This window comes from Etheostoma spectabile, chromosome 23 (genome assembly GCF_008692095.1).
Source record: "Etheostoma spectabile isolate EspeVRDwgs_2016 chromosome 23, UIUC_Espe_1.0, whole genome shotgun sequence".
Taxonomy (NCBI): Eukaryota; Metazoa; Chordata; class Actinopteri; order Perciformes; family Percidae; genus Etheostoma; species Etheostoma spectabile.
The window spans coordinates 22,556,588-22,580,844 of NC_045755.1; the positions used below are offsets into that span (position 1 = coordinate 22,556,588).

At 41.5% G+C, this 24,257-nt stretch overlaps 1 protein-coding gene across 1 annotated transcript in view; it reads right to left on the reverse strand.

The window, feature by feature from the left end:
• Window positions 1-24,257, reverse strand: part of large1 (LARGE xylosyl- and glucuronyltransferase 1) — a 181,839-nt gene that overhangs the window by 148,955 nt on the left and 8,627 nt on the right. The gene's annotated exons all lie outside the window — the stretch shown is intronic.

The window sequence follows — 24,257 nt, forward strand, 5'->3', positions numbered from 1 at the left end:
ACCTAGTTAGACAAGGTGCAGACATTTCACATCCTATATGGAAAGGATTAAAGCTGAGCATATTGCTTCTGTTATATGGCGAGTTTACAAAGTTATATACATCTTACCGCCTACACCACAAGACACAATTTATTTAAAAAAATAAAATAGCATGTATTTAATGTGAATAAATTAATCATGACATTTTCAAAATACTGAACAAATACGAAGAAGCTAATACAAACATCTATTGTTTGTATTTGCACCAAATCTGGTAAGTCTGGAGAACATTAAGGGTTGAGGCACCAGATTTGTGTGTCAAAATGACAATTTACAAACAAAGACCAAGTTGTAGCTAGCAAGCAAAGTACAACAACAACAAAAAAAACGTCTTTGTTCTGTCTTAGATCCAAAGACTACCTAGACACCAATTTGTTATATCTTAGTCGAAAAAACAGAGACCAGTTTGCAAAAGTGATCTTTACATATATCATGGAGTGAATTCTGCTCTAAGGAATGCATGAACGTAATGCATTCGAACTTGAAAGGGGCTAGTAAGATATCAACCAAAACATTGTTCTTATTGTAATACTCATTACGGTTTACATGGGTAATTTTTTTCGTCTTTCTCTAATACCCTTAAAAAAGGTTTTTGGGCTTCTCAGACACTAACCCTTCAGAGGTTTTACTAGCCAGCAGAGATGGGATGAAACAAAGTAAAAATACTTTGTTACTGTACTCAAGTAGATTTTTCAGATATTTTTACTTTACTATTTATTTTTGTGGCAACTTTTTACTTTTATTCCTTACATTTTAACACGAATATCGGTACTTTCTACTCCTTACATTTTCTAAAATTGATTCGTTACTTTTTTTTTGTACAAAAGGTCGTCATGTCGAAGTATAGCGCGGACACGCGCCTCATACCGCGAGAGAGCACGCTCGCCACAAAGAGAGGAAAGTGAGAGAAAAGTGAGAGAAAAGAAAAAATACGGAGCACCCCTGGGGTCAGATGAGAAAAGGATTTATAACAATCCGTGCTTAAGTATTTATAAACGTCAGCAAAATAGGAAAGATATTCTATATACGGTATATTCTTACCTTAATTATAACTTGTCTCCTCCTTGTTGTACTACAGCCCTTACTGTTAAAACATAGGTTTGAAGACACTACCTTATTTAATCATTGAATTAACAGATATTTTGGTGTCTGTGTTGTACTTTATACACGTCTAAGCATCGCCGGCTGCTGCTAGAGATCTTATGTCTTCAGGTTGGAGGACGGCTTGTTTTGATAAAAATTTGTTTGTAGCTCATTGTTCCCCTTACTCCGTTAGGAAAGATGTGTCATTTGTGATTTCATGTAATTTCACTACATTATAATCGATCCCAGAAGTTTAAATCTGTGAATATCTTTCATACTTTGCTCACGTTTATTAAGATTATGAATCCGTGCGCACGGTTTAGTTTTTTTTTTTCTCAGCTGACCTCAGGGGGGCCCCGTAAAAAAACGACTAACTGTCCGGAGGATAATCAATTGAGATTGTGTGTTTTCACACAATTTTAAGCCTGCTGTTGTATTGGTCTGTAGTTCTGGCACATTTAAAGTTAGTTAGCTGATGTGTTGTTGTCTGTGTGCTTCACCTAGGTTACACCTGGCATCCATAATGTCGATTGTTGAACGTCTTTGGTCACGTTTGTATTTTAGGTGCATTATTTACATGCTACAGTTACACTGCATTAAGATAATGGAAATAATAGTGGGTTTATTGTTATTATTTACTAACACATATGATTCCTATATTCATTGTGTTTGGTAACCTTAACAATGTTACTCATTTATTTGCAGAACAACACACACACACACACACACACAGACACACACACACACAGTAAGCATGAATTATCATTATTATTGTTTGAGTCATCAATTCCAAATTCAATCTAATTGTCAATAAAGTAGGCTACTGTACGTTGCACTTGATGCACCACTACAAGACAACTTGACAGATTCCCAATCATCCTTGTCTTTATCTGAGAGAGATGTTTGAGATAATAGACTGTGCATCAAGAATGACTCCTGGCCAATGTGCTGCCTAATTCTAAAATATAGGGAACTTCTTAATTAATGTCTGTTTAGTATTTCATATTTTATCCATTATTTTCTTTACAGAAGCCATATTTGATCACACACACATACTGTACATGTAGATTCCTTTAAATGTTAAGGGGAAGATTAAAAGAGGAACTGGATCTGTGAATTCTCACAGAATCACAACTGAATTCATATCTTGCTCCTCAGTCAGAATCTTATTAACCTGGAGTCCCAGTCTCTGTCTCAATAATCCTATTTGGGATGTTGTAGGCCTATTGGCATACATCCATTTAAAATGTAGTCAACAGAATATAAAGAACCTTTTTCCATGTCAACTGAAGTTTTGTCAGCTTGCACTCTAAAAAAATGGTTGTCATTCGCAAGGCTACTTTTACTTTTATACTTTAAGTAAATTTCCAAGCCTGTACTTTGTTACTTTTACTTGAGTAAAGAAGTTTAATCAGTACTTCTTCTTGTACCAGAGTACTTTTTAACACAAGTATCTGTACTTCTACTTGAGTACGGGAAGTGAGTACTTTTGCCATCTCAGCTAGCCAGATGGTTGAACTTACTTGTCAGAAATGAAAAATGTAGGCCTATTTAAAAAATGAAGAATAAACATGGATTTGGGAACAGTTGTTGCGATTTATTAACATACAAAACATACAATTAACAAGTAGCAATAACAAAGCTGGAACTAACTTATTCCTTCAATTACTTGGGAAACAAGTGCTTCTGAGCCTCTGGCTTTTCAAGCTATTGTGCAGTGTGTTTGCCTTGTTCCGTTATTGTTTTGTTGTGAAGTAGGAATAGCTAACACTCTAGCTAACTTAACATATGTCTAGTGCTGCCCCCAGAGTTGTCAGGACCTGTATTTGGACCGGGATGGCACGGTTCTAGCATGTTGCCCTCCCTCCTGGACCCAATTCAGTACATAGATCCAAGAGCGCAGGTTAAGGGAATTTAAATCGTCATATTAGCCTGTCATCATCACAGTCCCTTAAGTCTCTTTCTCTCCTGATTCTTCCATTTGGTGTTAGTCCTCCTGCTGAGCCAGCAGTGCCATCATGCAGCATTACGCCTGCGGGGTCATCGCAGTATTTTTGTTTATAACAATTTGGGATTCTTAACACCTTGCCAAAAGCACAGCATCAGCACTATATCCCCCACCCAGAGACCCAATATGAAAACAAAAGTGTAAAAGACGAACACACTTTTCTTCATGCAGGATTGTCACCAACAGTATTAAAGTTTGGACTGATAACAAGGACATTAAGTGTAACAATTGCTTAACGGCTCTATTTTTAGACATTTGATTATATACTCCCCGTCGGACTCCCCGTGGCTTCCTGCAGATTGCCGATCAATTATTGTCGCAATGTTTCCTGGCGAGCCCTGGACCCTGCTGACACCTGGCTGGTACCTGTTGTCGCACGGATGTGGAGGCCCAGCTTTCTCGCCGATGTTCTCCTCGACCCCGCAGAAGAGGCGTCAACCACGGATATCTTCGGTCGCTGAGTCGAGTACCTCGGACTGCCAGTCCGGCACACAGGCCGCTCCTGTCAGAGCCGCCTTGGTCAATGCTAGGTTCGCTAGCGAATAAGACCTTCATCTGAACGACTTCTTTACCTCTCATGATTTGGATTTCCTATTCGTGACTGAAACCTGGCTGAATGTTGGTGAGTCGAGCGCTTTTTCCGAACTTTTACCGACTGAATGCGCTGTATTTTAACTCTCCGAGGACTACTGGTCGAGGAGGTGGACTTGCTACTATCTCAAAGAAAAGTACAACTGCAGACAGCTGTCACTGGTCTCCTTCTCAAGTTTGAACTAACCATGTTTGAATTAGGTCAGTCAGCTGGTATTATGTGCAGTCATATATCGGCCTCCTAAATATAATAAGGATTTTATCAGTGACTTCTCTGATTTCCTGTCTGAAATCTGCCGAAATATGACCGGATTTTAATTGTAGGGGATATATATTCATGTATGTTGTCCTACAACTCCCTAGCAAAAGACTTTTAAGTCTATGCGATGCTTTTAACCTTACACAGTTTGTTTCTGGTCCGACACAGGTCCATGGGCACACATTAGACCTTGTTCTGTCACATGGTGTACCTATTTGTTAATCTAGACGTACACGAAGCTGTCTTCTCTGATCACGCGCCTGTTTTATTTGACTTTTCTCTTCCCCATCAACCCGTTAAGCAGTACGTTCCCCCGTATGTGCAGGATATTCAAACCCACCACTGCGCGCAGTTTTCTGGTGCTTTTAATATTGCTAGGGAGGCTATGGGATCCTGCCTGTCAAAACACAGCAGAGTTAAACTCTTCTTTTTTGTCTACCTGCTGCAACATTCTGGACACCATTGCCCCATTTAAATCCATGTGTTCAAAATCTAAATCTGAACCTTGGATTAATGACTCAACTCGGGCTGCTAGACAACAGTGTAGGAAAGCGAGCGCAAATGGAAAAAAGATCATCTGCAGGTTTTTATGACATTTTTAGAGAAAATTTGCGCACTTATCAGAGAACTGTTAAAGCTGAAAAGAACAAGTATCTCTCTGATTTTATTTCAAATAATGCCACAAACCTCATGTTCTTTTTAAAACAATTAACTCGGTTTCTAAATACGCCCCAATCCGTCTTCCATGTGGAATCCTCTGAGGCCTGTGAAAATTTCTCCACTTTTTGTGGGAAAAGGTTGCCTCAATTAGAGCAAGCATCTCACTTCCTGCTTTTGACCCCTCCATCTCCATAGAGTGTCCAGCTGTTTTCAGCCAATTTGAATCTGTGTCCATCTCTACTCTCAAAAATATAGTTACACATTTGAACCCCTCAGTGTGTCGTCCCACTGATATTGTCCCACCTCGCCTTTTTAAAGAGGTGTGGGACACTATTGGACCTAGCATCCAAGAAATTATAACAGAGCCTTACTTCAGGTTTTGTACCAGCCTTTTTTAAACAAGCAGTGGTGCAGCCACCTCAAAAACCAAATTTGGACACATCTGCACTCTCAAACTATCGCCCTATCTCTAAACTCCCTTTTCTCTCGAAGATTTTGGAGAAAGCCGTTCTTTTACAGTTGCAATCGTTTTTAGATACACATGGTGTTCTTGAGGTGTTCCAATCTGGTTTTAAGACATTTCATAGCACTGAATCTGCACTTTTAAGAGTTTTTAACGATCTTTTAATCTCAACTGATTCTGGAGATTATGTAATTCTTATTCTTTTAGATCTTACAGCAGCATTTGACACAGTTGACCACAGCATCCTTATTTCTCGCCTCGAGCATGGCGTAGGATTAGGGCACTGCTTTGGAGTGGTTTAGGTCATACTTGTCGAACAGAGATTTTAGAGTCAGTTTGGTGGCTCTATTTCACCTTCTGTGTCCCTCACATGTGGAGTTCCACAGGTTCGATTCTCGGGCCAATTCTTTTTTCACTCTATCTGCTTCCCCTTGGATGTATCTTAAAAGACACAACATCAGCTTCCATCTTTATGCAGATGATTCGCAAATCTACCTGCCCATCAAAAGAAATGATGGTAGTTCTTTAGCAAGATAGTTGACTGTTTTAATGATATTAAAGCCTGGATGGCTTACATTTTTTAAACTTTAACGAGAGTAAAACTGAGGTTATGGTTTTTAGACCCAGTGGCGCCTCTGATGTGTCCACAAATAGACCTGGGCCTTTTTCAACCCTATGTTAAGTCTGTTGTAACAAACCTGGGTGTAAAATGGATTGTGATTTTAAAATGGAGAAGCAGATCAATTCTGTTGTGAAAGCAAGTTTCTTCAACTGAGGCTTCTTACCAAGCTTAAGGCCTTTTTATCCTTCACAGACTTTGAGAGGGTTATACATGCTTTATTACAACACGCCTTGACTATTGTAATGCTCTGTATGTAGGAGTTAGCCAGGCCTCCCCTCTCGACCTACAGCTGGTTCAAACGCTGCCGCTCGTCTCCTTACTGGAACTCGTAAGCGAGATCACATCACCCCTGTCCTTGCCTCTCTCCACTGGCTCCCAGTTACTTTTAGGATTGATTTTAAGATTTTATTGTTTGTTTTTAAAGCCCTCCATGGACTAGCTCCAGTCTACATAACTGATGTTGAGCCACATGCTCCCTTCAAGATCTTTAAGTCTGCAAACCAGTCTCTTCTTGTTGCCCCTAAAACACGCTGAAGAGTAGAGGGGATCGGGCTTTCTCAGCCGCAGCCCGAGACTTTGGAATGAGCTGCCTCTACATGTCAAACTGGCCCCCAGCCTTCCGGTTTTTTAAATCGCGACTTAAAACACATTTTTTATTCCCTGGCTTTTAATAAGCATGAGAACTGTATGTTGTATTTGTCTGGTGTGTATTCTGTCTATTTATTGTTCCAGTTCTATGTACAGCACTTTGGTCAACCAGGTTGTTTTAAATGTGCTCTAGAATAAAGATTGATTGATTGATTGATTGATTGATTGATTATGCACAGCCATTTATTTATTTACAGTGTTCTGCTGATATCTAAATCATGATTTGAGCTGGATTTTACAAGGTGTTTATGTAACAATCATCATACAAGCGCAATAACACTGCTGGATTTATCTTCATGATAACGTGGATGATATGGAGAGAAAAAACGTGTGTGAGGCATCAATCCTTGAAAATATTAAGCGTAATGATTATTCCCACATTTACTTTCTGCAGTCTGACATCAGTTCACCACCTCACCATCTGCATCACCAATTCCCGTTGTCTCCAAAATGTGCGTACGCATGGGTCAGAGTTTGTGCGATCAAGTTCTGCATGGGAAGTGGCGCACATTTCAGCCCCTATAATGCGTACACCATGTTTAAATATGAGACCCCAGGATTCCCAAAAACAATCTTTCACCTTGTAGAATGCAGTAGAGGGAGCAGATCTCAGGCATGGAAAAGTTTTTCTAGCACTCTCATTGTTTTTTATTGTGGACTGGGCAATGTGAACAGTGTAGAGTGAGAGGGGGTTAAATGAGGCTTAAGGAGATTAAACAAGACTCTCGTACGTCAACCTCTGTTTAATAGGCGGACTATGAATCATTTCAGTGGCTCCTTAGCCTTTGAAGTTTGTGTGATGTTAGCTCTTCACTGGATGTTGGGATATACACTGCAAATGCTACACTAGACATTTATTACCAAAGTCAAGTGAGGTGTCATGCCACGGAGTAAGCAGATCCAGTCATGCAAGGATGCAGGGAAAAGGGCATTATGTTGCACAAAAAAAAATGAGGTTGCAGGAGCTCAGACAGAAGAGCAGCAGCAGAATGAGGGCAATTTTTTTTGTTTCACCAAAACAAGGTGCCATGATATGAAAAATAAATAAATAAATAAATATGATAAATAACCTGGTGATATGTAAAAATTAATTTCACTTTTTCATAAAATTTTAAATCTGGTACACTAGTACAGTTTGTGGAGCTGAAATCTTTTAGAAATGGAGCCATCGCAAAAACGCCACATAGCAGCAATTTTCCTTTCCGCCATGACCAGACCACTTATAACACAGAATAGATGACGTCCACCCACATGATTTTATGGTTAAGGTTTACAATGATACTATATACAACATTGTAAACCGTTCAGGTAAATAGTTAATGCTGCATACAGTGACGTGATGACTGTGACAATGACAGTATCTTAAGTGTTAAGGATGATCTGGGTTGAGTGTTCCACAATGGTGCTACTGTACACACAGTATTGTGTAGCCACTTTCAATCCAACAGCATCATCAAGTTTACTGACAACAAAGCTGTGGTGGACCACAGACAACAATGAAAAGGCCTACCTCAAGGAAGTAGAGGACCTGACCTGCTGGTGTCAGGACAAATAATGAATGTCAGCAAGACTAAAGAGTTGATAGTGGTATTGAAACAAGTAAGAAACTACGCATCCCTAATATCCATAGGTCCTCGGTGTAGAGGGTGGACAGCTTCAAGTACCTTGGTGTCCACATCACCGAGGGTCTGACCTGGGCGCTGCATACTGACTGAGTGGTGAGAAAGACAAGGCAGAGCCTTTTTCACCAGAGATCCCTGAGGAAATTCTGGGTATCCCCTCAAATACTGACCATAAGACCCTGCTTGTTTAGAGTCATTAAAGATTCAAACTATCACACTACCTGGGTAACAGCCTTTTCTCCCTATTGAGGTCGGGTAGAAGGTACCGGACACATTAGGCCAGTACTGAGAGGCTCGGGAAGAGCGCCTACCCTCAGGTCATGGTATTGAAAATCTTGGAACAATACCCAGGCCTATTGAGAGGATTCAGAGTAACTGCAAAGCTGCATTCTTAAAGGTCCGATGGCATGAAAAGTTCACTTTATGAGGTTTTTTAACATTAATATGTGTTCCCCCAGCCTGCCTATGGTCCCCCAGTGGCTAGAAATGGTGATAGGTGTAAAACGAGCCCTGGGTATCTTGCTCTACCTTTGAGAAAATGAAAGCTCAGATGGGCCGATCTTGAATCTTACCTCCCCTTTCTCTGCTTTGCCCGCCCAGAGAATTGGGCCCACCCATGAGAAAGAGAGAGACATCCTGGCTTTCAAACGAGCAAAGTGGCAATTGGTCAAGGGCACACCCCCACCCTCCGCCTTGCCCCCCTCCTCCTCCTCGATAGCTACAGACACAGAAACTAAGGCCTGTATTAAAAGCATCCAAAAAGCCCCATGTCATGGGACCATTAAATCATTTACTTAGGGGTTTTAATGGGCCGGAAAAATTAGGATTTGCTCTGGCACAATTAAAATGTAAATCATTGCAATAAGCATTTCTGACACATCAGTGTTTCATTCTGCAGCAGCACACCGCTGTGAGTCCATGACTGAGGCAAATGTCTGTGATAAGTTCACATGTCTGTAATAAAAGCAGGACAGATGAGAGTCTGTTATTTAAAATGCTAAAGTCAGTTTAAAAGGTGAAGTAAAGACAACATTTTTGGTTGGCACGTGTGTTTTTCAGATGACAAGACCTATCAGATAAAATCTTATGTAATAGCAGTTTGAAAAAATTAACAGAATTCAAACTAGATTACATGGTGTTGAATAATATAATGATTTGGTGCCCCCAGGCAAACAGTGTCATGCTTTTTTATTTTTCACCCTTTTTCTAACTAAGAATGTTGGTATTGGCAATGGTAGAAGAAGTCAAAATTCAAAGCTTTTTTATAAAGTAGTACTATTAACTATTAATAGTAAAACTATTGATACTGTACAGTGCAGTCCTGCATTCAAAGAGGCATTATCAGCACAAAGTACTTATATTTCCTTAACATCTGTTCAAGGTGGAGCTTTCAATTCTATAACTAAATGTTGGATAGTTTAATGAATAAGGCATCATCACCAATAAAGAAGGAACTTTCTGCTGAGTTTAACAATACCTCACACAAGGGTCTACCGTAAATGGTTCAAATGTTATGAAAGGGGGCGTGGCCTGTGTATGTGGGGATGGTTAAAGTATAGGGGACGGCTCAGTATCACATGTAGACCACACATTATAAATGTGATGTAAATCGTGTGATGTTTGTCATATAAGGCTGATTTCCTGTTGCCAGAGGGGGACGCTGTGACCAAAAGTCAATTTTGGCCTGCAGATGTCCTCAGGCCTGACCCCCTTGTCAAATGTGAGAAGAATGAAATCTCGGATGAAATCTCTAGGAGGAGGATTGCTAAAGTTTGACGTGAAAATGGCCAAAATCACAATAATTTCCAACTTTCAATTCAAAACAGCAGACTTCCTGTTGGGTATACGGTATGGCTCCAATGAGCTTTTTTGTACATGTTGACATGCTATGTTTTGTAGGGGGCGCTAGCAAATTTGGTACAGATCCTCAGAGCAGCATGCAAAACAAGCATCATAAGTTTTGGGTTGATGGCAATTACTACAGTAGAGGAATTGCAAATGTTCTATTTATATGCATTGAGTTATTTGTCAAAAAATTGCAAAAAAATGTCTTAGCGGAACCGGGCTATACCCACCAAATTCAGCTCTATTGAAGGAGGGGTTTCTAATGTAATGTGGGAGTTATAGGCAAAACCACATTTGACTTCATTACCTTGTGGTCCATATGTGTAATCTTTGGTATGCGAGGTCACGGAATCATTGTACACCTACACTTTAAATTTGAAGTTGTTTGTTTTAGTGTAATAGTGAGTCCAAATGTGGTCCTATAGGCCATGCCTTTGTTGACCAATCAGTACCGCACTGTAGGGGTGGCCTCAGGAGTGGCCCTAGACGGTACCCTTCAAATTTGGTAAAAATCAGATGAGCCGTTCATGAGATATAAACATTTGGTTCTTGTAGCGCCCCCTAGTTTTTTGTAAAATGTGCTGGGGACATTCTCAAGGCTTTTGAAAACAAGAATCTAAAGTTTTATGTTGACTGCATTTATTTTGGTCGCGATCTGGCAAAGTTGGTGTTTTCATACTTAAAATATATTATTATGCAAAATCTTTATCATATAAAAATTCTTTTTAAACTTTTTGTCACGTTGGTCTGAAGATGTTCAATGATGCTCCAAGTTTAGTGCAGATCGGTTGCACGGTCTAGGAGGAGTTAGAAAAAGTAGGTTCAAGTCTAGGTGTGGCCTATATGACGAAATTCATCTGAATTTGGATGGAGCAGATTGTGTGGATATGTGTATTTTTAATATGTGATCTACGGTTAGGGAATTATAGGGGCAAATGTGTTTTTCTGCTATAGCGCCACCTAATGGTGGATACGTGTATTTTTTTTTAAAATTTGAGTAGTGTGCCCCAGTTGGCTCCAATGACCCCCTTGGGAGACAGACTCAAAATTGTTTTTGGTTTCGTGTCTGTTTTTTCAAAAAAAACAGACACAAAACCATAATAGGGATGATCCGAGTATCCGGTACGGAAAAAGCACTTTTGCCTAGTACAAGTATTGTACGAGTAATATGAGTCAATATCCGTGCTTGGATTGAATACATCTCCTCAACTGGCCGCGCAGCGTTCTGTGATAATCACAGAACCCCCGCCTACAAACCCGCTCGGATCAATCACACACACACCCAGAACAAGGAGAGATTCTCTCTCGCTCTCTCTCTCTCTCTCGTAGGCAGGCAGTCGGGTCTGCGGATCTGTTCCGTTAACGTTTAAATGTAAATGTGCTGTATTTATATAGCGCTTTTCCAGTCTTAACAACTGCTCAAAGCGCTTTTACATCTACAGGAAACATTCACCATTCACACACATTCATACACTGTGGCCGGGGCTGCCGTACAAGGTGCCCCCCAAGGTGCTCATCAGATAAACATTCACACACATTCACACTCCGATGCGCAGCACCGGGGGCAACTCGGGGTTCAGTGTCTTGCCCAAGGACACTTCGACAATGACTGCAGGGGCGGGGGGTCAAACCACCAACCTTCCGCCCCATTTAGGGTTTCTTCCACTTCAGGTTTGTTTTTAACTTCGGTTTGTAGTCCTTACATAGTAACCAGTAGATTTCTGGTGAACGTGGGGTTTGTAGTCCTTACATAGTAACCAGTAGATTTCTGGTGAACGTGGGTTTCAGACATGCTGCTTGGTTTAAATGCAACTCCCGTTGCGTCTCTGCCATCGGAGATTTTTTTTTTTTACTGTCAGCTGCCCCCCCCCCCTCTCTCTCTCTGTGTCTCTCTCTTACTCACACACACACACACACACACACACACACACACACCTGGTGTGGAAATAAAAAAAATAAAAAAGAACAAAAAAAAATAAAATCATACTGATCATAAAAAAAATAAAAAGTTAAAAAAAGAAAGTTATACTGAGTATGAAAACTCTTGTTCATTACATTTTACTTCATAATTGCAACCGCATGTGTTGTATTCATTGTTGCAAAACGTTCTGTATATAGTTTGTTTGTTGCCATGACAACACTATTGATACGCCACAGATAATGTTGTACTCGCTCATCCCTGAACCATAAATTATTGCTGTGTCTTGGACGGTAGAGATAAAGACTCACGTTCGTCGATCCCAACCCTCATAGTTGGGGACAACTCTGAACGTTTGTCTGTGACATGTTTTTTGGGTCAAAATGGGGCTGAATTTGTGTAGTCTGATCCTGGCATTAAAATTAACTCCATAAAAGCCAGAATCCTCCCTAAAACTCGCACAAACATTTGTAAAATTTGTAAACATTTGTGAGAGAGCTACAAATCACATCCAATCTTCTAAACTTGCATAGTATGTTTAGTAGGTAAGTTAATATTAGGGATGAGCGAGTACAGCATTATCTGTATCTGTATCTGTTTACCACATGAATTATCTGTATCCGGATCCGTACTCGGACTGGGCGGAGCCTAAACCGGAAGGGGTCAGATTTAACCCGGAAGTGGATGGGGTTCTCTTGAAATGTGCGGGGCTTTAACCGGTATGTTATTTAAGCATGCAATTGATATGAGTTGATAAACATTTTTTATATTTATTGCTGATTTGAAATCTATTTACATGACAGCCTCGAGCTTCAGATCAATGGTGTTGTCATGGTAACAAACAAACTATATACAGAATGTTTTGCAACAATGAATACAACACATGCGGTTGCAATTATGAAGTAAAATGTAATGAACAAGAGTTTTCATACTCAATATAACTTTCTTTTTTTAACTTTTTATTTTTTTAAGATCAGTGTGATTTTTTTTTTCTGGTTCTTTTTAATTTTTTTTATTTCCACACCAGGTATGTGTGTGTGAGAGTGGTGTGTGTGTGTGTGGTGTGTGTGTGTGTGTGGTGTGTGTGTGTGAGTAAGAGAGAGACACAGAGAGAGAGGGGGCGTCTGACAGTAAAAAAAAAAAGAAAATCTCCGATGGCAGAGACGCAACGGGAGTTGCATTTAAATCAAGCAGCACGTCTTAAACCCACGTTCACCAGAAATCTACTGGTTACTATGTAAGGACTACAAACCCCACGTTTACCAGAAATCTACTGGTTACTAAGTCTGTAAGTACTATAAACCGAAGTTAAAAACAAACCTGAAGCTGAAGAAACCCTAAACGTTAACGGAACCGATCCGCAGACCCGATTGACTGCCTGCCTGAGCGGCCGGGAGAGGCAGCGGGAGAGAGAGAGAGAGAGAGAGAGAGAGAGAGAGAGAGAGAGAGAGAGAGAGAGAGAGAGAGAGAGAGAGAGAGGCCGAGGGAGCACATTTCTCCTTGTTGTGTGTGTGTGTGTGTGTGTGTGATTGATCCGAGCGGGTTTGTGGGCGGGGGGGCGCTGTGATTATCACAGAATGCTGCGCGGCCAGTTGAGGATCTGTATTCAATCCGAGCACGGATACTGACTCATATTACTCGTATAATACTTGTACTCGGCAAAAGTGCTTTATCCGTACCGGATACTCGTTTCAGACGGATACTCGGATCACCCCTAGTTAATATCCATAGCCTGGCTTCAAATTCATAGTTATATCTAAAGATAACAATAAGTTAATATAAAATGGAATTTTATATCCACAGCTCAATAGCAAATTAGTGTGTTGACACTAAAAGTGATGAGCGATGATTATGGGAGCAGTGGTTTATTGATAATAAAAGGCCATGGGGAAACATGCTGAGAGAGACTGATTGAATTGTTCTGTGTGAAGGAAGGTGCTGCAGTGAAGCTGGGAAATTCCAGACAGAGGGTAGAAATATAACAGGTTCTGACAGATGTTTTCATTTCATCTGCACACTTTTTTACTAACACATCTAAAACAAAGACTTCTAATGGATAAAGGTACCTGTAACCCAAATGAAACATAAGGCAACTTACCTCATGTAATTTAGAGGTGTAGCTGCATGTTCTAACCAGGGAGCACAAGACACTGTCTGCTCATCTAAAAAGTTTGAGAGTGCTACAAGTCAGTAATTTTTTCCCTTCATGTGAACACCAACGACTTATCAATTCATGGAATAAAACACCACAGAATAGACCTAAAGTTGGGATTATTTATATATGACAATAACACTAATAAGCTGTTCCTTTATCAGCATTCCAGCTTTGAACAAGAGGGAGATGATAGTGTTGAAGAAGCTCTGGTGAGTTGAAGCACAGATGTAATGTGATTTTATTTAAACAGGGACAATGCACAATTAAACATTACCTCGTATAAGAACAAGGAGAGATGCCTTGTACCAGGTTGTAACACAATTGCTCTTTTCGGCCTGTAGTCCCTGGGCAGGTAGGTTAAATAAATATTCAAAGTGATATATATAATTTACAATAATATACAATTTTAAAAACACATTTACACCTGATTTACAATGATACAAATGTTCAATGTTGCATCAATGGGCTCAATTGTTCCCACATCCACACACACAAACATAATTTCACATATCACCATACCTTAATAATGACCTTACTGACCACATTCCTCAAAGCAACAACTCCTTGTGATACTGTTCTTTAAATATCATTGCAATCCTGTCAGACCTACAACTAGAGATGTTCAGATACCATTTTTTACCTCCCGATACCGATTCCGATACTTGTGCTGTGGGTATCGGCCGATACCGAGTACCCATACCAGTGTGTTTAAAAAAAAAAAAAAGATCATGCTGCACATGCATGACTGTGATATTATTATCATTGTGGTAAGGCCTGGCTCAGGTTTAACACTTTTTAGTGTTAAACCTAGTGTTAAAATAGAACAGTATAAAAATGTAAGTGCAGCCACAATATTGTAAAATGCATCACTCACACTTCCCTGTGACAGCAGCCCTCCATGCACCCCCAGTTGGAGAGTGTGTGCGAAGCATCCCAAACTTGGTACATCCATCTCGTCCATGGCTTTCTTCATGTTGCTAGCGTTGTCGCGCAAAACAACATGAACGTTGGACTTGGGGATTTTCCACTTTACCAGCATCCCCTCAATTGCTTGGGCAATTAATGTGCCATTATGTGACCCTCGGAACTCGGTGGCGTGCAGCACCGCACTTCGAGGGGTAAACGTTGATTCTCTGTCCACCCAGTGGGACGTTAAACTTAGCAAAGACACGGGGCACACGTCGGAGCGCTAAATGTCCGTGGTAAAGCTGACTGCATGCGCGTCTTTGCCCAAGCATACACGAAATGTGTTCCCTAACTGTCTCGTATAATTTGGGTAGCGCTATTTTGGAGATATATTTACAACCTGGCAAACAGTACCTTGGCTTCAAATGCTCAATTAAGTGGCGAAATCCCACATTTTTGACAACAGACAGGGGTTGGTAATCCAGTACAATAAACTCCAAAACTTTGTTGGTTATCGTTGTTGCTTTTTGGCTGTCTTTGGGGAATTTATCTCGTCGCTGGAAGGCAGTTTCCAGAGTTTGCTGCTGCAGTTCGTCCTTTTTTTCCCCCGTAGCTTTCGTAAATTCGTTGTGCTCTATACCGTGACGCGTCTTCAAATGTTTAATTAAATTGCTGCTGTTGAAATTTGCAACACTCGTGCCACCCCTTGAAATTGCTTCTCTGCATATGTTGCATGTTGCCGTCTTACCGGTGGGAACATCCACTGTAAAGTACTGCCAAACTGCCGACATGATGCGCTAATGCTAGCTTGTTTTAAGGAGGCGTTAGGTGATCAATTCTTCTTCGCCCCTCTAAAACAGCAGCGCAACTATTTTAAGAGTGGCGAAGAAGAACTGTGTCCGCGCTAACGGAGCTAACCAGTAAATAGATTCCTATTTTTAATAGTTTATGTGGTATCGGATCGGTGCCTGGACTCCAGTACTCGCCGATACCGATGCCAGCATTTTCGGCAGTATCGGAGGCATTTCCGATACTGGTATCAGAATCGGAACATCTCTACCTACAACCCGCCACCATGACCTAGATTATATCCAGAGAGGGTAAACTGAAAGTTTCCAAAAACCACCTATTAGTGGTTAACGCCACTTTCTTTTTAATAGTGGCATTTTTTAATTGTAATGCACTTTCAAGTTTTATCAGATTATTTAATTTATGTATGATTATATTTATGTTTTCTTAGCTCTCTAATCACTTAACCTAATACGTAATCTGTAATGTCTGTTGATATCTTTAACAGGCATAAATAATCTTAGAAGACGGCCACACGTGAATTTAGTTGAGGCTCGGTTTATTAGCTTCCAACGTGCATGAACATACATCAACTTCCTGTCTGTTCTTCTTCGGCTCACCTTCGGCCTAGGCTAGAACAATGACACCTTTAGTTAACTATCTGTCATTACATCTCCCCCCTTAAAGATGCTGCCCCTCGTGGCTAACTGAACAGTCAGTACAAACAATAAACACTTCATTATAGTAGCATTTCTCCTTAACTACGGACCACTATAGTGAATAAGGAAAATAACCATTCCTCCAGTTCATATTTTACAGAACTTAACATTCCTTTTATCACATCTGTTCCAACAACAACAACCACATGCACTTTCTGCTACACATCAAACATCCCCCCTTTTTTCCTCTTTTATACCCTCAACACCTTTTGACTGAGTTCCCCACATCCGACACCCCAACATCACCAGTCCAGTCTGTCTGGAGGCTTGCTTAATCTGCCAGAGCGAGTGATGGTCACAGTCCCTCGTGTAGATTCAGAAGTGTTCTGTGTCTCAGTCCCATGAGTGTCCCCAGTGTTCCTGACCTCCGGAGCAACCTGCTCAGAGCTTTCACTGAAGGGTGTGATTGGCTTGAGTGTGGACTGCAGATGACGCCGGTTCCTCCTGTAGCGCTCTCCCTGTGCTGTCTCTACAGTATAGGACCTTGGAGTAGAATTGGAGCTGTGAACAATAGCAGGCATTGTCCACTGTTTGTCTCCATCCAACTTTGTCAGTACCGGGTCCCCTGGGCTCAGTGTGGGTAGGACCCTTACTCCATTCCTACGGTTATAGTAATAAGCTTGCCTTTGCTTGGCTGCAGCATCAGCCTGTCTGATCCCATCTTCGTTGGGCCAGTTTGGTCTCAGATTGTCCTGTAGGGTGGGCAAGGTGGTCCTGATTTTCCTTCCCATCAGCAGTTCCGCTGGACTGACTCCTGTCGGGGATGTGGGTGTGGCTCTGTACGCCATCAGGGCTAGGAGGGGGTCTTGCTGTCTCAATATAGATTTTGCTACCTGAACTGCCCTTTCTGCCTGTCCATTACTTTGAGGATAGTGTGGACTGGAAGTAACGTGAATAAAATCATATTCCTGACTAAACTCCCTCATCTCAGCTGAAACTAGCTGGGGCCCATTGTCGCTCACTACAACTTCAGGGATGCCAAAACGTGCAAATGTGGCTTTCAGCTTAGCCACACCTGACTGCTGGTAGTTGTAGGCAGATTCACAATCTCTAGATATTCTAGAGTAATAATCTGTATACTACTAAGTAGTTTTGCTTCTTAAACTCACACAGATCTATACCAACTTTCTGCCATGGCCTGGATGGGAGCTCACTAGGCATTAATGGCTCCTTCTTTTGGGTGTTCTGTTCTCTCTACAAAATGCACACTGCTGTACTGTTGTTACTACTCATTAGACAATCCAGGCCACCATACTGACTGGTGAGCTCTTTCTCTGCACTTTACCAGGCCTTGATGCCCATCATGGACTCTCTCTAAGATTACCTTTCTCATTTCTGTGGGAACTGCAATGCGGTTGCCTCTAACGACCAACCCATCAATCACAGATGGTTCTCCTCTCACTTGATAAAAGTCTTTAGCTACCTCAGCCACCTTTCCTACATAATCAGGCCACCCGTTCCTGATAAAGCCTTTGACTGTCTGGAGCTGCCTATCTTTTTCAGTGTACTGTATTAGCTCTGCAATCCGATTTGGTGTGGCTGGGACCTGACTCATGACAGCCTCGATGTGTGCTGCCACCTCCTCATGACAGACCCCGTCCCCAAAACATTGCTCTGGGCTCCTAAAAAGCGCATCCGCTACTGCTAGTGTATTGCCTGGAGCGTGTTCTGCCGTGGCATTGAAACGCATGAGTCTCATTAACAGCCTTTGGCACCTGATTGGGACACAGTCTAAGTCTTTACTGTTCATGAGAGACACCAATGGTTTGTGGTCGGTAACCAGCCTAAAGCCGTCCAGCCCATACAGGTATTTCTCGAACCGTTCACAGGCCCATACACTTGCCAGGCACTCCTTTTCTATCTGCGCGTACCTTTTCTCCGCGTCGCTTAGTTGTCTGGAGCAGTAGGCCACGGGCTTCCAGTGGTCCTAGTGCTGCTGGAGTAGAACGCCACCCAGCCCATAGCTGCTAGCGTCTGCTGACACAATGGTTGGCTTGTTGACATCGTAGAAGGTGAGTACCGGAGCTGTGGCTAGTGCAGTCTTTAAGTTCCTGAAGGCCTCACACTGTGCAGGTCCCCACATCCACTATGTCTCTCCTTTCAGTAGCTCGTACAGTGGGTGGGCCACTGTGGATAGCTCTGGAACAAACTTGGCTAAATAGTTAACCATCCCCAAGAATCTCTTGAGTTCCGTCACATTTTGTGGTTGAGGAAAGTTCACTATTCCTGTGACTTTGTTAGGGTCGGCCCTAACGCCTGTCTTGTCAATTAGGTGACCCAGGAATTTACTTAGGAATGTACTTCTCCCCGTTTCACTGCTTTGTTCAGTTTCCTTAGGTCTGTACAGAGGCGGACCTCCCTCTTGTTGTTTTGAGTACCGGCACCATAGCCGCGCACCATTCAGTCGGCTGTGTTACTTTTTCGATTATGCCTCATCCTCCATGCGCTGCAGTTTCCTTTTTACCAGTGTACCAGGGGCAGGGTACCTGCCTTGCTGTCGGCACTGCATATGGCTGGGCATCCTCTTGCAGGGCTATTTGGACTGGCTCTTTTTCAATAGTCCACTAGATCCAAACACGCCGCTGACTTGGTCCATCCTCTTCACTAGACCCATTTCTACTGCTTCCTCACGACCTAGTAAGCAGCTTTTTCCATCTACCACAACACTTTAAGAGAGTACTTTTCCCCCTTATGGCTGGTGGTACCCTGGAACATACCTATGCATTTAAGATTACCCCCTGGGCTTACAAAACGCGTATCTGGAGGCTCTAGCTCTATTTTAGGACTCATCTTTCTGAATGTCCCTTTATCGATAATGGTAGCGTTGGCTCCTGTGTCCATTTTAAAAGTTACTACCACATTGTTTACAGGTAAGCCCACTGTCCATGTATCCGCTTTAACCTCCTTGTCGACTGCTCCTAGGAAGTATGTCCGTCCAGGCTGCTCACTTATGACTTCTCTCACCGCTAAAGGACATTTACGCCCCCAATGTCCTTCCTTGTGACACTTATTGCACTTGCTTTTCAATGCAGGACAATGTCTTTCATTGGAGTGTTGTGGCTTACCGCACCTTCCACACTCCACCTTTGTGGTGGCTTCCTTGCTGCTGTTCTCACGTCGCTGACCCTTTTGTCCATACTGTCTGAATTTCCCCTTGACAGCATTAACGTTAGCCAGCTGAGCGTCCGGTCGATTGTTTTGAAGATTAACCTGCCGCGTTATCGCCTCTGTCTGGCGTACACGTTCAACCACTTGCGCCAGCGTCAGGTCTGCTTTGAGTTGGAACTGGCGGGAAAGCTCTTTGTCCGCTATTCCTACCACAAGGCGATCCCTTATATGTTCATCCCTCGTAGTCCCGAACTGACAGTGCTCTGCTAGTTCGTATAATGCCCTGATGTACATCTCCGCCGTTTCCCCGGATTGCTGGCTCCGTTGGTAGAAGCATGCACGCTCGTGTATGACGTTACGTCTTGGAACAAAGTAGTCGTCAAACTTTTTCATAACCAACTCAAAGTCCTTCACATTGTCTTCTTCCTCAAACTCAAATGAACTGAATATCTTTTCAGCTTCACTGCCCATCGCGTAGATCAGCGAACTCACTTGAATCTCGCCGTCATCTTTGTTTAGCTTCGTGGCTAACCGATACCGGAGAAATCTCTGTTTCCACTCCGGCCAGTCGGTTGGGCTCTCAAACTTAAACTCACTCGGCGGGCTTAACTTCGCCATGTCTTCTGTTACACTGGGACTTCTGACACCATGTACTGTCTGTTGATATCTTTAACAGGCATAAATAATCTTAGAAGACGGCCACACGTGAATTTAGTTGAGGCTCGGTTTATTAGCTTCCAACGTGCATGAACATACATCAACTTCCTGTCTGTTCTTCTTCGGCTCACCTTTACGGCCTAGGCTAGAACAATGACACCTTTAGGTAACTATCTGTCATTACATAATTTGTGTTATGTTTTGATAATGTTCCAATAATCATATTTCCACAAATATTTCTATTAAGTTTTGTTAGTATCCATCTGTAATTTCTTTAGACAATAACATAAGAGTAGTCATTTACTTTAGCAAGGAAGTTCATTGTTGACCTTGGGATCAGTATGTCTGACAAAATAATTATAATTTACTGTCCACTTGCTAGGTTTTTCGTAGCTTTCAGTCACATCTCACAGTTGCCAAAAGTCAAAATCAAGTGACCAATGTCAGTCAATTGTCATGGAACCGAGGCTCCATATTAAGGTCACATGACGCCTGAGCCAGTTCTATTACTCAAGAAGACCATGGTTCCTTTCCGAAATCACTTATTATGCACTACATACTCAATATGTATGCTAACGTTCAACATACTTTGTGGCAGAACTAAGCTGTAATTTTTAACATCACTTCCTGAGAGCTTCCTTGCCAGTTGGAGACGCGTAACCATGGTAACCCCTGCCGGCCTCAACTCCAGCGGTATCGCCAGATAATACATAATACTGAAAAAGGTAAATAACTAGACCAGCAACTCTAACAGTCACAGGTGACATAATCCCAGATTTTAAATACATAGAAATGTAAATTGAAGCGTTGACGTTACAGAGCTGCCTTGGTAAGTGTCCGTTTGTCTGTTATGAAAGATGTCATTACCATCGCATTGCATGTGGGATACTTATGCCGCCATATTTGCCAGTAATAGTATGCAATATATGTGGTATTTATTTCATACTACAATTTTGGAAATACTAAAAATCTCACATATTGTTATAGCAATTGTTATAGCATAGTATGGAATTTCGGACAAAACCCATGAGAAGCAGTTGAAAGACATTCAGAGGTAAAAAAGAACAGAACATGATGAGAACAAATTGAACACAACCAAGCATATGTATTACAGCCACACAGTTTGACAGTCGTCACAAGAACGAAGATGAAAAGCAGCCTCTGTTATGTGGAGGATAGCAGAGAGGACATGATAACCAAGAGTGACCATAGGCCAAAGGATTCCACATTATCCTCATAGGAGTACAGATTGTACTGTGGACCAAATGGCTCCTGCTTTACCCACAGAGGAGAAAAGTATATTGATTGTGCAGGGGGAGTTGCATTTTAATTTAATTATGTTACCTTAGCTGTACACCTATTTGTATTCTGTGATAGTAGGGAGGGACATGTGCACTACCCTGCAGACAAAGCTTTACAGTATGTATGTCATTGGAGTTTTAAACTTGTATTGGTAAGCTTAGTTTTGTAAACTTGTACATTTGTACATCTGTAACCACCGTTTTGTACACAGAAATGAACAGGCTAGCCAAGGGAGAGAGGGCAGGATTCCCAGCTTCTGACCAATCAGTGTCTTTAGAATTGCTACGCAGTACCCAGTTGGTTGGTCAATGCTGTCAGTCAACTGGCCTAACCCCAAAAAACACTGCCAGGCCTCTGCAACTGCCAGTAACAACTTACATGAACATGTATTCAGTGTAATATTCACTTTTTGGAAAGGTAAAAAAAGTAAATATTTTTTGATAATGGTCCATCCAAGTTAAGTAGCTAACATTAGCCAGACAGCTAGCTACAAACAAATGATCCATGGATGTTGGCTTGTTCTTAAAATAGCAATGTGTAATATATTTTAGGGATGAGCGAGTACAGCATTATCTGTATCTGTATCTGTTTACCACATGAATTATCTGTATCTGGATCCGGAGGCCTAAACCGGAAGTGGTCAGATTTAACCAGGAAGTGGGTCAGACATTATTACTTGCATTAAACAGTCATAAACACGCTCAAGTCATACATCGTTAGAAAGCTTAAAGTCTCATGATTCCATCGAGCCCACACACAAAGCAATAAGGTGACTTACAGCGGTTATAATCATGTTCTGAAGTAAAGAAAGACAGACAGATTCGAGTCTAATCGAGTGTGTGTTCCTACCTGTCTCCTCGTGTCTTTAATCACATCTCTGATGGCAGAGACGCAACGGGAGTCACATTTAAAACAAGAAGAATGTCTGAAACCCACGTTCACCAGAAATCTACTGGTTACTATGTCTGTAAGTACTATAAACCGAAGTTAAAAACAAACCTGAAGAAACCCTAAACGTTAACGGAACAGATCCGCAGACCGAATTGACTGAAGTAGCGGGAGCGAGTGAGAGAGATAGAGCGAGCCAGCAAGAGAGAGAGCGAGCGAGCGAGCGAGCGAGAGAGAGAGAGAGAGAGAGAGAGAGAGAGAGAGAGAGAGAGAGAGCGCATTTCTCCTTGTTCTGTGTGTGTGTGAGTGATTGAGCCGAGCGTGTTTGTAGGCGGGGGGGCGCTGTGATTATCACAGAGCGCTGCGCGGCCAGTTGAGGAGTTGTATTCAATCCGAGCACGGATATTGACTCGTATTACTCGGATGATTTGACCGTACTCGGCAAACGTGCTTTATTCGTACCGGATACTCGTTTCAGCCGGATACTCGGATCACCCCTATAGGAAACTAAACTAAATTAACTTTCACTGTTATGTGGATGACACCCAATTATTATAATTACCCAAGCCAGATGAAACCAGTCAGTAACTAAACTTCAAGCATGTATTAAAGATATAAAATCATGACCTACAATTTTCTGATGTTAAACTCAGACAAAACTTTATTTAAATTATAAAAGTTATTGTCCTGGGCCCTAAACACCCCTGAACCTCATTATCTAAAGATATAGCTACTCTGGATGGCATTGCCCCGGCCTACAGTTTGGCCTGTGTTTTTGTCCACTACCCATTTTGACACCCTGGCCGGTTTGTCAGATATAACAGTAAAACACAAACACAGCGCGCTACTATGGAGGACAGAACGTGACTTAAGTCTCAATAAATAAATGCATGAATACATGTTTAAATAAATACAGTATTACAGGAATAAATAAAAAAATGTAGGAATAAATAAATTAATGCATAAATAAAAAAATAAGTGAATGCTGAAATAAATGAATTACTAGGGATGAGCGAGTACAGCATTATCTGTATCTGTATCCGTTTACCACATGAATTATCTGTATCCGTATCCGTACTCGGACTGGGCGGGGCCTAAACCGGAAGTGGTGAGATTTAACCCGGAAGTGGGTCGGGTTGTCTTGGAATGGGCGGGGCTTTAACCGGTATGTTATTTCAAGCATGCAATTGATATGGGTTGATCATAAATTGTTATATTTATTGCTGATTAGAAAACTATTTCCATGACAGCATCAGCATTGAGCTTCATGGTGTTGTCATGGTAAAAAACTAACTATATAGGCCTACAGTATAACAATTTTTGCAACCATAAATACAACAATGTGCTTGCAAGTATTAAGTAAAATGTAATGAACAAGAGTTTTCATACTCAACAATATAACTTTATTCTTTAACTTTTAATTTTTCTATGATCAGTGTGATCATTTATTTATTTTTGGTTCTTTTTTATTTTCACACTCACAGACACACACACTCAATTGTGAGAGTGTGTGTCTGTGAGTGAGTAAGAGATACAGAGAGAGAGCGAGAGAAACAAAGAGAGAGATGGGGGCGGGGGGTTGGAATGTGTTTGTGTGTGTAACTTAATTTGTAATATTATCCATTTATACCGCAACTGCCTTTTATTTTTTTTATAAAGCACAGCAAGAACGTTTAAGACACTCAAAAAAACTGGTTAGAGCCAGCAGGCAGTTTAAAAAAAAAAAAAACTCAGACGGCAGAGATGCAACGCGAGTCGCATTCTACCAAGCACTATGTCTGAACAAACTCCACGGTTACCAGAAGTCTCCTGGTTACTAGGTACAAGTTCAAACCAAAGTATAAAACAAACCTGAAGCTGAAGAAACCCTAAATGTTAACGGAAAGCCCCGCAGACCTGAGGGAGAAAGCTGTTCACTTCTCTGTGTCCTGAGTGCGTGTGAGCGGAGCGGCACACAGCAACACAAGAAATCTGT